This window comes from Ipomoea triloba, chromosome 14, assembly GCF_003576645.1.
Source record: "Ipomoea triloba cultivar NCNSP0323 chromosome 14, ASM357664v1".
Taxonomy (NCBI): domain Eukaryota; kingdom Viridiplantae; phylum Streptophyta; class Magnoliopsida; order Solanales; family Convolvulaceae; genus Ipomoea; species Ipomoea triloba.
This window is the reverse complement of record NC_044929.1, coordinates 6,667,412-6,680,901: the sequence shown is the minus strand read 5'-3', so window position 1 is coordinate 6,680,901 and position 13,490 is coordinate 6,667,412. Positions and strand designations below refer to the sequence as shown.

The 13,490-nt window shown below is 36.9% G+C and overlaps 1 long non-coding RNA gene across 2 annotated transcripts; it reads right to left on the bottom strand.

Moving 5' to 3' along the window:
* Positions 1–10,978: 10,978 nt before the first annotated feature.
* LOC116005020 lies at positions 10,979–13,490 on the bottom strand. 2 transcript variants are annotated; one of them, XR_004094871.1, is made up of 5 exons: positions 13,121–13,490; positions 12,144–12,248; positions 11,984–12,040; positions 11,765–11,840; positions 10,979–11,294 (listed from the first exon to the last, which is right to left on the bottom strand). It is a non-coding gene; the product is annotated as an uncharacterized LOC116005020 (long non-coding RNA). The 2 variants fall into 2 exon arrangements; XR_004094870.1 differs by having other exon boundaries at positions 11,765–11,832.

Genomic DNA, 13,490 nt, shown 5'->3' with positions numbered 1-13,490 from the left:
TATATAAAATTGAACCAAACAAACTCTAAGAGTGTGAATTTTGTACCTGAAATATATTAGTAGCTATGTAACACACAACTAGAACTATATATATATATATATATATATATATATATATATATATATATATATATGGCGCGCTCTAATGACAACGTGTCCAGATCAACGAATCAGATGTAATTAGACTTGGCAATTCGTGTATACGGGTTCGTTAACGGGTCGACACGATAACGACACTAACACGATAAGGTTAAACACAAATACGACACGTTAAGATTAACGGGTTCAAATTTTTAACACGAACACAAACACGATTTGTTAATGGTTTAAGCGGGTTGACACGATAAACACGTTTTGTTAACAGATTTCGGTTCGTGTCGACACGATATGACACGAAACCCGTTTAAACACACTAAACCTATTAATATATTTAAAAAACTAAGATTTAAAGTTAAATTATATATAAAAAAAAAAGAAATAAAACCTACAATTCAATCCATCAAACAAACTAAAAAAATATTCAATTTATAACATTCATACAATGATAAAATAACATCCAAAACTCATAATTAAAGAAGTTCATACAAGTTTTTAGAATAAAATTGAAAATAATAAAAATTCAAATTTCAAATTGTTGAACATCAATAATTGGTGTAGGATCATTGCTTAATTTAGTAAATTCATCCTTAGTTCTTAGCGTGTTGTAAACGGGTTTGTGTAAACGTGTTCGTGTAAATGTGTTAACACGATAATGTTAACGAGTTAAACGGGTTCTTAATAGGTTTAACGGGTTGACCCGTTAAGACACGAACCATAACGGGTTCTTAACGGGTCAACCCGTTAACGACCCGGGACACGTTAAGGCTAAACACTAACCCGTTATTTTCGTGTCCGGTTTCGTGTCATGTTAACGGGTTGTGTCCATAATTTCCAGGTCTAGATGTAATTTTAAAAAAACGACGCGGTGGCATTTTCGTAAATAACTCAAACTTTGGTGCAAGTAAATGTGTTATAAGTACAAGTAGTTGGTACACATTTGCAAGTAAAAAGTGCAAGTAAAATCACTTACAAGTGCACATATTTTTCATTTACAAGTGCAAGTAATTTACCTTGTTAACATTCGTGTACCTAGGTGCAACTAATTATGCAACTAGTTATAACGGTAGGTGCACTTAGTATTGATGCTCAGTGTACATTTTACTTGCACGTGTAATACATTTTACATGTACTTATGCACCTATTTTCACTTACGAGTGTAAGTAATTTACCTTGTTAACATTCATGCACCTAATTATAACCTTTAGGTGCAACTACATCTGGCATGTGGCGCGCTGCGATTCGTTTTCAGTTCTCTCCTGAACGCGATCATATATATATATATATATATATATATATATATATATATATATATATATTAATAATAATAATAATGTTTGGTTTAGGGGTTATGTTTTTATTATGTTATAATGTTTTTTTTACTTTAATATACCCTTAACATATTTTTGTGTATTTCAATAAATTTAAAATTAAAATAAATAAATAAGACAATGATAACATGTATAAGCACAAAATTCAAAAATAATTAACTAAGAGCTTGAACTCAATAAACAAAATTACTTTATAAGCTAACATGACGTAATAATAAATAAAATATAATATATAATTATAAAAATAATTAAATATGATACATATAATAAGCTAACATAAAATATTTATTTCATACTAATTAGAATTATAAAGGCAAAAATAGAAATTGTGCATGAGAATCTTACAAATCTAAGAGAGGTAAGAGAATCACGTTCCCTTCAAAATCCAATATGGATGGAATGTTGCATTACTTAGGGAATGTTATATTCCTTTGGAAAAGCAAGATAACTTGAACCAAACATGGAAATGTGGCATTTCAAATTTCACATTCCCTTGGTTATGTTATATAACTTGAACCAAACGCCTTAAGATATAGAATTTCATAACACAAGACACAAAAACTCATAACACAAAACATATACACATTTATATTCAGAGTATTTACTTATTTTCAAATCTGATTTAGGTGGAGAATTTACGTTTTATAGACATATAATTTTACAACACAAGACATAAATTCATAACATAAGACACACAATATGTTGTGTGTTACACAACTATTAATTTGTTATAGGTACAGAGTTCATACTCTTAGGATATACCTCGTATAATTTCATAAGATAATACAATAAAACTCACAAGATAGTACACATACATATGCTTTACAGTAAAAAAAAAAAAGTCTGTAACGTGAATTGAATAAAAAACAATCGTCGTCAAAATAAAAATTCAAAACGACGTCGTATAGGGCTAGGGTCCATAGTGCGTTGTGGACCTTGGTCCATGGTATAATGATTGCTTCTAAGAATAGTTGCTGATAATTTATACTATAAATTTTTTTTCTCTCTTGCCTCCTTTCGCGAGCTTTTTCCTCTCCTTCATGTGAGTTCTTTTATCCTGGTTTTTCTGCTTGCTTGTTTGATGGAGGCTAGTTCTGCTGCTTTAGCCATGGCTACCCTAACTCTGGCAGACCTTGATGATGAATTGATGATGATGATAATGTTCGACAGGTTGGTAATATCACTGTGCGATCTGATGAGGACGAGACTGAATACTATGTAGTGGGGTGGCTGGTTATTGATAAACCCATAAAACTGATGTTTTTACGGGATACTTTGGCGTTAGTTTGGCGCCCAGCGTTTGGTATGAACGTTCGTGAGTTGCAACCTAGTAGATTTTTGTTCTGATTCTTTCATGAGAATGATATTTCCTGTATCATTAAGAATGGGCCCTGGACCTATGAGCAAAACCTTCTCATACTTCAACGTGCTAGATCGTGCGGAGTTCTAGAATCAGGTGCATAAGCTCCCGGGTGGTTTGAGATCTGAGGTTGTGTTGAGTGTCGTTAGGGGTTTCGTTGGTCGAGTGGCAAAAATGGATGGACAAAACTTTGACGGCTCAATGAGGGTTTTGTTTTCGGATTCGGGTTGAGATAGTAGAAGTTTCTAAGCCATTAAAGAAAGGCATGAAGCTAAAGAAGGATAATGGTGACTGGGCTAAGGTGGATTTCCGCTACGAATGGTTACCACGTTTTGCTTTATCTATGGCGTCTTTGGTCACGGTGATAGTTTTTGTCACAAGAGAGTTCATGGTTCGAATGAGATCACTGAGAAACTGTATGGTTCAGAGTTACGTGCTAGAAGTCACCATCATATTCCTATGGCTGGACATAGATGGGTTGCGTCGGAGACTACTATGGAGTGCCGTCAGTGGATTGCCCCGGGAGTTAGGGTTGATGAAACTATTAAAGGAAAGAATCTCTAGAATAATTCTAATGATTCCCTTGCCGTTGAGGTTCACGGTATCGATCCGGAGACCTCACATGGTAAGTCTACTACTCAAAATTATTCTACTAATTCGAGAGATGATAATGAGGCACGTGCATGCATGGATGACTATGAATGCATTGTTACGGTCTTTGAACAGAAACACAGACGCAGTGATATGGTTGAGGGGCACACTGAAGTATTTGATGGTTGAATAGATATTGAACATGTGGGTTCAAAAAACTTGCTTTTGGTAGTAATTGGTGCGGCCCAGTCACCCCCAACCCAATGAGTTCGTTATGTTGGAACTGTCGCGGACTTGGAGACCCGCGAACAATTCGTGAAATCCTGGCCTTAGATGCTAAGCTCAGACCTTTATTTATTTTCTTAATGGAAACGAAGGTACGACAATTACATGCAGGATGTTTGAAGGAAAAATTAAAATTTGAGGGTTTGTTTTACGTGGATGGTGAAGGTGTTGGTGGAGGACTAACCTTGTTTTGGAGGGATAATGGTACTGCTAATTTCATAAGTTATTCAAAGAATCATATTGATATCCAAGTAAAATTGCTTGGTTCTGATCCATGGAGATTAACTTTTTTCTATGGCTTTCCAGAAAGGAGTCGACGTCAACAGAGTTGGGACCTCTTGAGTGAATTAAAATCCAAGTTTGACTTACCGTGGCTAGTTGTAGGAGATTTTAATGACATTGAATCTCCGACTGAAAAATGTGGCATTCATCCTCATCCTCCACCACTTATGAATGGTTTTAATCTTGCGTTGGAGGAGTGTGGTCTATTTGACTTGGGTATGAGGGGTAGGAGTTTTGCATGGAACGTGGCAAATGAATGGAGCATTGGGTTGAGGAACAGTTGGATAGGGCAATCGCAATGGCAGAGTGGTGTACATTGTTTCCCAATGCTACAGTGTATAACCATAGTGTTTTATCATCGGACCATTCGGCCTTATTTATTGAATTGGAAAGTCCAATGCTTGCGAGAAGTCGTAGGAGATTCATGTTTGAGAACGCCTGGCTGACGGGCACTAGTTGTAAGGATGTTGTTATAGGTTCCTAGAACTCATCAATATGTGATTTGTTGCCTTATCGGTTAGACAAGTGCAGTGTAGCCTTGAAAATTTGGGGTGACGATTTTGCAAGGCGTATTGGCAGAGAGATAGAATTTCTCTAGAGCCGACTGAATGATATGAGAGAAAGGCATGATCCAGTTGCATTAGCTTCCTTCCGTGGTCTGGATGAGAAGTTACGAGCCTTATGCGACCAACAAAATGCTCTTTGGTGATAGAGAGCCAAACAACATTGGTTAGTAAAGGGAGATAGGAATATGAAATTCTATCATTAGTATGCCTTGACCAGAAAGAGGAAAAATTGAATTTTGAAGCTGAGAGATGAATTCGACCGGTGGGTTGAAGGTAATGATTTAATAGGGCTTGCCATGTGATATTTTACGAATATATTTACATCTAAGGGTGTTGAATTTGATGATTCCTTAGATGGTTTTGTGGTCTCAATTAATTCTGTGGATAATGAGCAGTTTATCATACCATTTGGGGTGGATGAAGTAAAAGATACGCTATTTTCAATGGCGCCGGATAAGTCACCGGGCCATGATGGCTATAGCCCGACATTCTGTCAACATTTCTGAGGAGAAATAGGTTGTGATGTGGCGCAGTTTGTTATTGCATGTGCGAATAGTGATATTTTCTCGCCTGGGTTGAATGATGCCTTCATCACTCTTGTTCCGAAGAAGGCTAGTCCTGCTACTATGGGGGACTCCGTCCAATTTCTCTATGCAACGTCTTGTATAAGATACTGTCGAAGATGATGGCCAAAAAATTAAAAGTTATTATTGATAAAGCAATTTCGGCTACCCAAAGTTCTTTCTTACCGAGCCTTCTAATTACTGATAATGTATTAGTTGCATCAGAGGTGATCTATTTTTTCAACCGAAAAGAGGAAGGGAGAGATGGTTGGTGCGCACTGAAACTAGACATGGCAAAGCATATGATAAAATGGAATGACCTTTCTTGGAGGCTATTATGAATCGAATGAGTTTCTATCCTCGGTGGATTCGTATGGTTATGCGATGTGCCACTACTATTTGTTATAAGATGGGGGGTTAATGGTGAGCCCTCTGAATTTATTATACTATCCTGTGGTTTAAGACAGGCTGATCCGTTGTCCCCTTATCTATTTATTTTATGTGCAGGAGGCCTCTCTTATCTTCTGTCAAGAGCTGTCCGTAATGGTCTAATCTCTCATTGTATTGTTGCTAGGGGTGCCCCCGACATCTCACACTTATTCTTTGCAGATGATAGTAAGTTGTTTTTCAAAGCAACCGTCCACAAAGCTGAAACTGTTAAGAGTTGTTTAGTTGCTTATGAACGGATGTCTGGCAGTTGGTTAATTTTAATAAGTCTTGTATTGTGTTCAGCCGTAATACAAATGAGATGATACGTACTGTAGTGGCAACCGTGTTTAATGTAGCCAGTCAACTAATATTGGTTGTTACTTGGGGCTCCCCATGGGTATTGGAAAAAATAAGAGGGAGATATTCTTGTATATTAAAGCAAAGTTGATAGGTCGTCTAAGTGGTTGGAATAAGAAAGTACTATCAAAGGCTGGAAAGGACGTTTTACTGAAAAGTGTTGCGCAAGTCCTTCCCGCATATTCCATGAGTATTTATTTTTTTCCTGTTGCCCTTTGTGAGCGGATTGAATGGGTAATGAATACGTTTTGGTGGGAAATTGGTGGTAGTAGAGGTGGTGGCATACGATGGATGACTTAGAGTAGGATGTGTAGTCCAAAGTCAAAAGGCGATATTGGATTTAAGGTTCTAAGTCGTTTTAACGTGGCTTTGTTGAATAAGCAAGGGTGGAGGTTGTTGACTAACCCATCTTCCTTAGCTGCACGTTTGTACAAGGCAAGATACTACCCCCACGAGGATTTTTTAGATGCAAAGATTGGTGCAAATCCAAGTTATTGTTGGTATTCCATATTAGCCGGCCAAGAGGTATTGCAGATGGGTTGTTACCGGAGGATTGGAAATGGACGTGATACATGTATATGGAAGCAACCTTAACTTCCTGATGAAGGTAACCCATTTATTCAGACTCCTATGCTTGATCATAACTAGACTATGAAGGTCAGTGCTCTTATAAGTCCTGTATCACATGATTGGAATGTGGAGTAGCTAAACACTATGTTTCTTCCACGAGATGTTGGTTTGATTCTTAAAATCCCTATTTGCTAGTCACTATGATGATAAATGGTGTTGGCGAGGCGATCTTAGGGGTTTGTATTCAACTAAGAATGGGTACATGATCATCTCTAATATGTATGAAAGTACTGATAATGTGTCATGGGGTCTCCTTTGGAAACTAAAAATCCCTCCATCCGTACAAAATTCTTTGTGGCGTTGCTTGCATCATATACTTCCTACTTTGACTGCTCTCTATTCTCATCCAGTAGTGGTTGAGGTTAGGTGCCCTCTTTGTCTGTGTATGTGTACTGCCTCTTTAGCAAGCAATTATGCATGGCTTTCTCCCTGATGTTGATGATGATTGTGTAGCTTGGCTACTTAATATGATATCTCATGGCGAGGAAATAACCAGACTGCGAGTTGTTGCTATCTGGTGGAGCATTTGGAGGGCAAGAAATGAGATTGTATGGAATAATAAGGCTTGGCATCTGATAAACGTTGTGCATGAAGTACAATGCAATGTGGAAGCTTGGCAGGGTATATTGGGTCTAGTACATTCTAGTAACGCGACTTTACATGTTGTGCAGTCTGCGGTAGATAAGGCTATTGATGAAGTCAAGATATATGTGGACGCAACATTATTCCCTAATCTAGATCAGGCGTTCTTTGGTTGTGTGGTAATCGGCACGGATGGTAATTTTCTGGCAGCTCGGAATGGTCTTCTTTGATGTATAAATGATGTTCATTTGATGGAAGCCTTAGCTGTTAAAGAGGCCCTTTCGTGGGTAAAAGACAAAGGTTATACTAAGGTCAGACTCTTCTCAGATTGTCAGACAGTGTGTCTCTTGTTGAATGGTTTTGGGTTTGACTAGTCTTATGTAGGATGTGCTATTGATGTTTCTAAGGAGTTACGTTGACACTTTGAAGCAGTGCCCTTTGAGTTCATACCTAAATTAGTGAATAAGTGTGCTCATGCTTTAGCTAGAACGGCTCGTTCGCAATCTGGCCCTTCTTGTTGGATTTCTTTTATTCCCGATTATACTGAACATTTGCTTTAATGTTATTTGATGATTGATTTTCAAAAGAGAATAGTTGCTGATGGGTTGAGGAGCCCATTAGATTGGCAAGGTGTGGGCTTGACAATTTTACTATGGACAATGGTTCATGTAGCAGCATGGATCATAAAGAAAACGACATCGTATCATTTTAATTACACTTCAGTTTCATTTGACGATATTGTTCTATTTTAGTTTCATTTTTCTCACAACACTGAAGTATAATTTTAATTACACTTCATGTTCATTTGACAATATATGTTATTGTATGAGTTATGTTTTTTAGTTTCATTTTCCACACACACTAGTTTCATTATAGCAACACTAAAGTTTCACTTTAATTCTACTACAATTTCATTTGACAATATAGGTTAGTGCATGAGCTCTATTTTTTAGTTTCATTTTTCATACACACTAGTTTCATTTTAGCAACTAGTAAATTACCCGTGCCATGCACGAATAAAATTTTGTTATTATATATTTAGATAATAAAATTAAAGATAAAATTACAAAAATTTCTAATATTTGAAAGTGCACATTTGTTTTATTATAAGATTAGTGCAAAAGTATCACTCAATTAATTGAATAATATATGTCCCGTTTGTTTGCAATTATCTTAGAAAAATCGATATGTAATGTGATTTATGTAATTATATTATTACATTTTCAACACAAGAGTACAAGATTATCTTACAACACAAAGAGCTCTAGATTGGGTTTTGTCACTCTTATGAAGTAGATATCAAATAGGCATTAAGAATCTCATGTAAACCTCAATCCAACCCTAAATAAGACTACTCACACATCATATAAACTAAAAGCACAAAAATATCAAAGCAAATAACCATAAAGTTGTAAATAATATTAAACAATAACGCTTAGCTATAATAAAGAGTAGAAAAGAAAAAGAAATTGTTGAATAAAAGTGAAAGTTCTTTATCTTTATTGAAAGTTGTATCCTACCCCTCAAATCTAGAGTGTTGTTCTACTTTCTTTTGTAGTTTGCTCCCTTTCCATAGTAGTCAAATCTCTTCTAGATTAGCTTGTGTTTAGGTGTGAAATTCTCTCATTTTTGTTATCTTCCATACCCCTTCTTTGTTAACCCTTTTACCCTTTAGCCCTGTTATAAGCCAAATAAAGACCTAGTCGATCATTTCATGCACTCCGAAGGTTGATCTAGTGGGAGTAAGAAGGGCAAGCTTATGGGATCTCATCTTGAGCCATGTTTTGCATAATCTTAACTTAGCGCTTGTGCACACAAGGTCCTCACACACTCTAATAATGGTGCTTGGTTATTGGCTTAAAAGGGAACTCGTTTGCGAGGCCGAGATGATTCTTGAAAGAAGTTGGGTTTGTCATGAGTTGCTTGTGGATATTTGGTTGTACAGGAAGGAAGTGAGATAAATGTTCATTGCTTGGTCGTGATTATTCTTTGTCTTTGCTTGAGGACAAGCAAAAGTTCTAGTGTGGGGAAGTTGATACCTTTAGTTCTTAACCTCTTTTTACCCCCTATTTTGACCATTTTTGCTTGTAAAGTGCTTTAACTTGAGTGAAATTTATGATTTGTTTGTGTGGTTTGGTGTTCTTAGATAAAGTGAGGCCCAACGAGTCAATAGGAAGCTTCTTGGAACATATTGGAATAATTTTGGAAGCCAAGATCTTACTCAAGGGGGATAGGAGCAGCGGAATGCGAAGCGGGAGAAAAAGAAGACAAGAAGACCTCACACGGCCACTCACGCGGCCATGTGAGTGGTCGTTTGCCCCCGACACATTTTCTGCTCAGCAGCGGCACTACACAGCCGTGTGGGAGACAGTGAACTTGTTCTTCTGCACAATATAAAAGTTGTTTTTCTGCATTGTGTCCAAGTTCGAACCCTAGATAGCTTAGACTAGTTTTCTCTCATTTCCATAGATCAATATAGCTAAGCTAGCTTAGATTTGCACTACTTACATATTTTGGAGCTTTGTATTGAAGATTTGGAGTGGATCTCACCAACTATTTCCTTTCATTCAATAGCAAAGTGGTTTATTTCTTCAATCTCTCTCTTCTTTACATTTATTGAACATTTATGATTTCCTTACTTGAAATTGCTATGTTTACCTTCCAAATGAGTGAGTAGTCTTTTATTTGGGTTAGATTAGGGGTTTATTGCTTCTATTGATGCTATATATGTAATTATTGCATAAAGGGGATGAACAACCCACCTATGGTTCTTGAGTTTGAGTTGAGTTTTATTTCTATCTTGCAATTGTTGTTTGTATTTGGAAAGTTTTTCATCTCAATGGGAATTGGATGGAAGACTTGAGCCTTCGCGATCTCAAACCCATTTTCCCTTCTATGAAAATAAGGGTAGATTGAGGCTTATATATCTTTTATTCTTCAAGAAATTGGGTTGATGCACCATGGAAATGGGGTAACCTTTGTTCTAATCCTTGTTGAGACTTGGATTTATTAGTGCTAGGCCTCAAGACCATAGGTGAAATGTTCCTCCCCCCAAACTTAAGTGTTAAAGCATCAATAGAATAATACCCCTAATTTAACTCATCTCTTCCCATTAATATTTCCTAGATTTAATCTTATTTTTCCCTAGTATCCAAAATTACCAAAAATATTTTACTGTTACTCTTCAAACCCAAAATGATTTGCTTGAATCCTTATGGATTCCAATACCTTGGTGCCTAGAGTATAGGTAACCGCTCTTTATGCGCCATAATCCCAATCTCCAGTGGAACGACATAATACTCATTTTCTTATTACCCTACACACTACATCAAGTGTGCACACCCCTTAACTGGGATTCAAAGTCCAACGAGTAATAGCTCAAGCCCTAAAGTAAGCCTAGAATTTTTCTACTAGGCCACTTTTCTCATAATCCAGGATTTTCTACCGGATTTCATATCAACATATCATTTCATCCTTTCTTCCGAATGAACCGCAGTCTAATCGGGTCCTCCAAAAATATATATTTTTCTTAGATCCCTTTATAAAATAGTGGTGGTATACTCTTTAAAAACCTTTCTTCATAATAGTTCCGACAATAGTCACTACAAGAAAAATCGCGATTCGCGACGGAAAAATTCCGTCGCAAAACAGCCAAATTCCGTCGCGAAACCAATTTTGCAACGGAATCGTGACGGAATTCGTTCAGTCGTGTATGGGCTCGTCGTATCTTCGTTTGCGACGGAAAAATTCCCGCGAAATTTTGCGACGGAATAATTCCGTCTCGAAATATTGCGACGGAATAATTCCATCGCAATTTGGCTACAAAATATTTTTAAAAAATTAGGGTATCCGCGACTGTTCTTTGTACAACAGACGCGGATACCCTTAAAAAAATAAAAAAAAACAAAAACAAAACAATAATATTCCTTATTGCACACGGTAACTCTCAATACAAACAAGTATGAAATTACAATTACAAAAATTATATGCCATAACCATTTAGGCTCTCTGCCTTTGATTAAAAGCTGAAAGATAGAAGATTTAGATGCCATAACCATTTATATAAATTTTTACACATTAACACAACTAGCTGCACCAACAAAGCCCAATTTCCAAGGTTCATAAATACACCAATTCATTTACACACTCACTTCATCTGCCAGTCGTTTTCCAGCTCCATCAATCCCAGTAAATGTTTTGGTATATGTGTTGCAAGAACTTGCTGCAAAGAGAAGAACACAATGTTCTATATTAATCTAGAGAACTTGCAATTTTCTTAATCAAAAGAATTACATAGTAATTTATCATTCATCATAGGAGATTCCGATACATAATACATAAGGAAACGGAAGAAACTGAGCAACTCAAATCTGACAAATATTCCCATTTGAAAGAAATTCTGTCAACAATAGCAATTTAACAAGGTTATGACCATAAATTGTCATCCAACTAGATTTTGACACAGCAGTTGATTGCATAATTCAGGACCATAAGGTGGCTGTAGCTTCTATCTATTGCAGCATTCAGCCCATCATATCATAATTAATAATAATGCATCAGATACCTAAAGGGTACGATGGCTCTTTTTTTTTTCTTGTTTAATAGTCGTGTAATTGAAAACAGATAATAACAGACAAAAGTGAACAGAAATATGAAATTATGAGATTCAACACATTCCAATTAAAAGAATACCATAAATCAAAAACTTTCTTCCCAGCCGTCTCTTTAATTCTGCTTGTGCATAAGTCCAATCACTTGTGCTGCATCACTTCAAGAACTCAGTGAAAATATTGTAAAACATCAACTTCTATGTATAATCCAGTATTTCCACAAGATCAAGTGAGAGAAAGCAAGGCACCAAAATGCCAACAACAATATGTCTCCCTGTTAGGAAATATGAATAAAGTTTACCTTACTCTTTTGAACTCTTACACGCACCCTCAATCCGACTTCTTCATCTCCTTTGGCCTTAAAACACAATAAATACCAAATAACAAAATGTTTAACCCAAAACTTTGAACAACTAATAATAGAGGGTTATATTAATCAAATCAGTAAGCGATGTACTTACAGACTTTATCTTCCCAATAGGACGGATTTCAAGTCGGACTGATGCAAAAAACTTCAATGCAATTCCTCCACTAGTGACTTCAGGGTTCCCATAGTAGACACCTATCTGATTAAACCAAATGGAGGAGTAATATTACAGAGTCTGTAATACAAAATGCCCAAATTATGAAAAGGTCATCCCCATGCATGAACTGAAGCCTGATTGGCCTGAAACCATGACTAGAATACCACCATTCCATGATTCTAAGGAATGTTCTGTCTTGAGCTCTATACCAGTAAAATAGAGTGACATGATAACCGTGTGGATTTGCGAGTATGAATGTAAGGGGTGACTTTGTAAAGACTATATAAACAGAAAATTGAGTAAAAACCAATCAGCAAAAATAAATAATGAACCACTAATTTGAAATTATTAAACAGAAACTACTTAAGAAGATCCTAAATTCAAATCCCATTTTTATTAGAGTATTACCAGTTCTCTCGCTACTCATCTAGAGTCTGATAACCTATTAGATATGGATCTAATCCTAGTTCTACAAAGAATAAAATCTAGACTCAACTAGTTTGGGATCAACTCCACTTATGCCATTTGACAGATTAAAGATACACCTCAATGGGGCCTCAATACATTTGAGGTATATCAAACAAGGAAATATATGTTTTCCTAATCAATTCATCATTTTTTTATCCTCCATATCCTATGCAAAACAGCACATCCAAGAATTTTAGCTAGAAATGTTTCATAAACTAAATCAAAGGAAGCACTATGTCCTATGTGTATGCCTGTATTTCAACTGAAAATACCAAAATTGGGATCTACACGACTACACATCTACCTCCTGAATAAGCAAAATGTGCCTATTGAATTTTAAAATGTGAAAATGTGAATTCTAAAATGTGCCTATGAATTCTAAAATGTGAAAATGAAATCAACAGTTAACACAAAATATAAATACCAGATGTAGCTAAACTTAATACCTAAGCAGCATTGGAGTCATGGAGTGAGAGACGGCGACGACGACCTGGAGTCTTGGAGTGCGGAGTGGGAGACGGCGACGGCGAGTGGACTGGACTTCGAGCAGAGGCAACGGCGAGAGGCGTTCGAGCAAAGGCAACGGCGAGAGGCGTTCGAGCAGAGGCAACGACGAGAGGCATTCGAGCAGAGGCAACGGCGAGAGGCGGCAACCGAGAGCACTGGTGTGAGAGACGGCGATGGTGACCTTCCTGGACAGCCGACTGGAGCTTCGCTGTCTGGGAGTGAAGGAGTGGGAGACGGCAACGGGGGACTGGGCAGACGGCGATATGGAGTGGGCAGAGTTGGAGGCTTGGAGTAGAGGAGGAGGCTTGG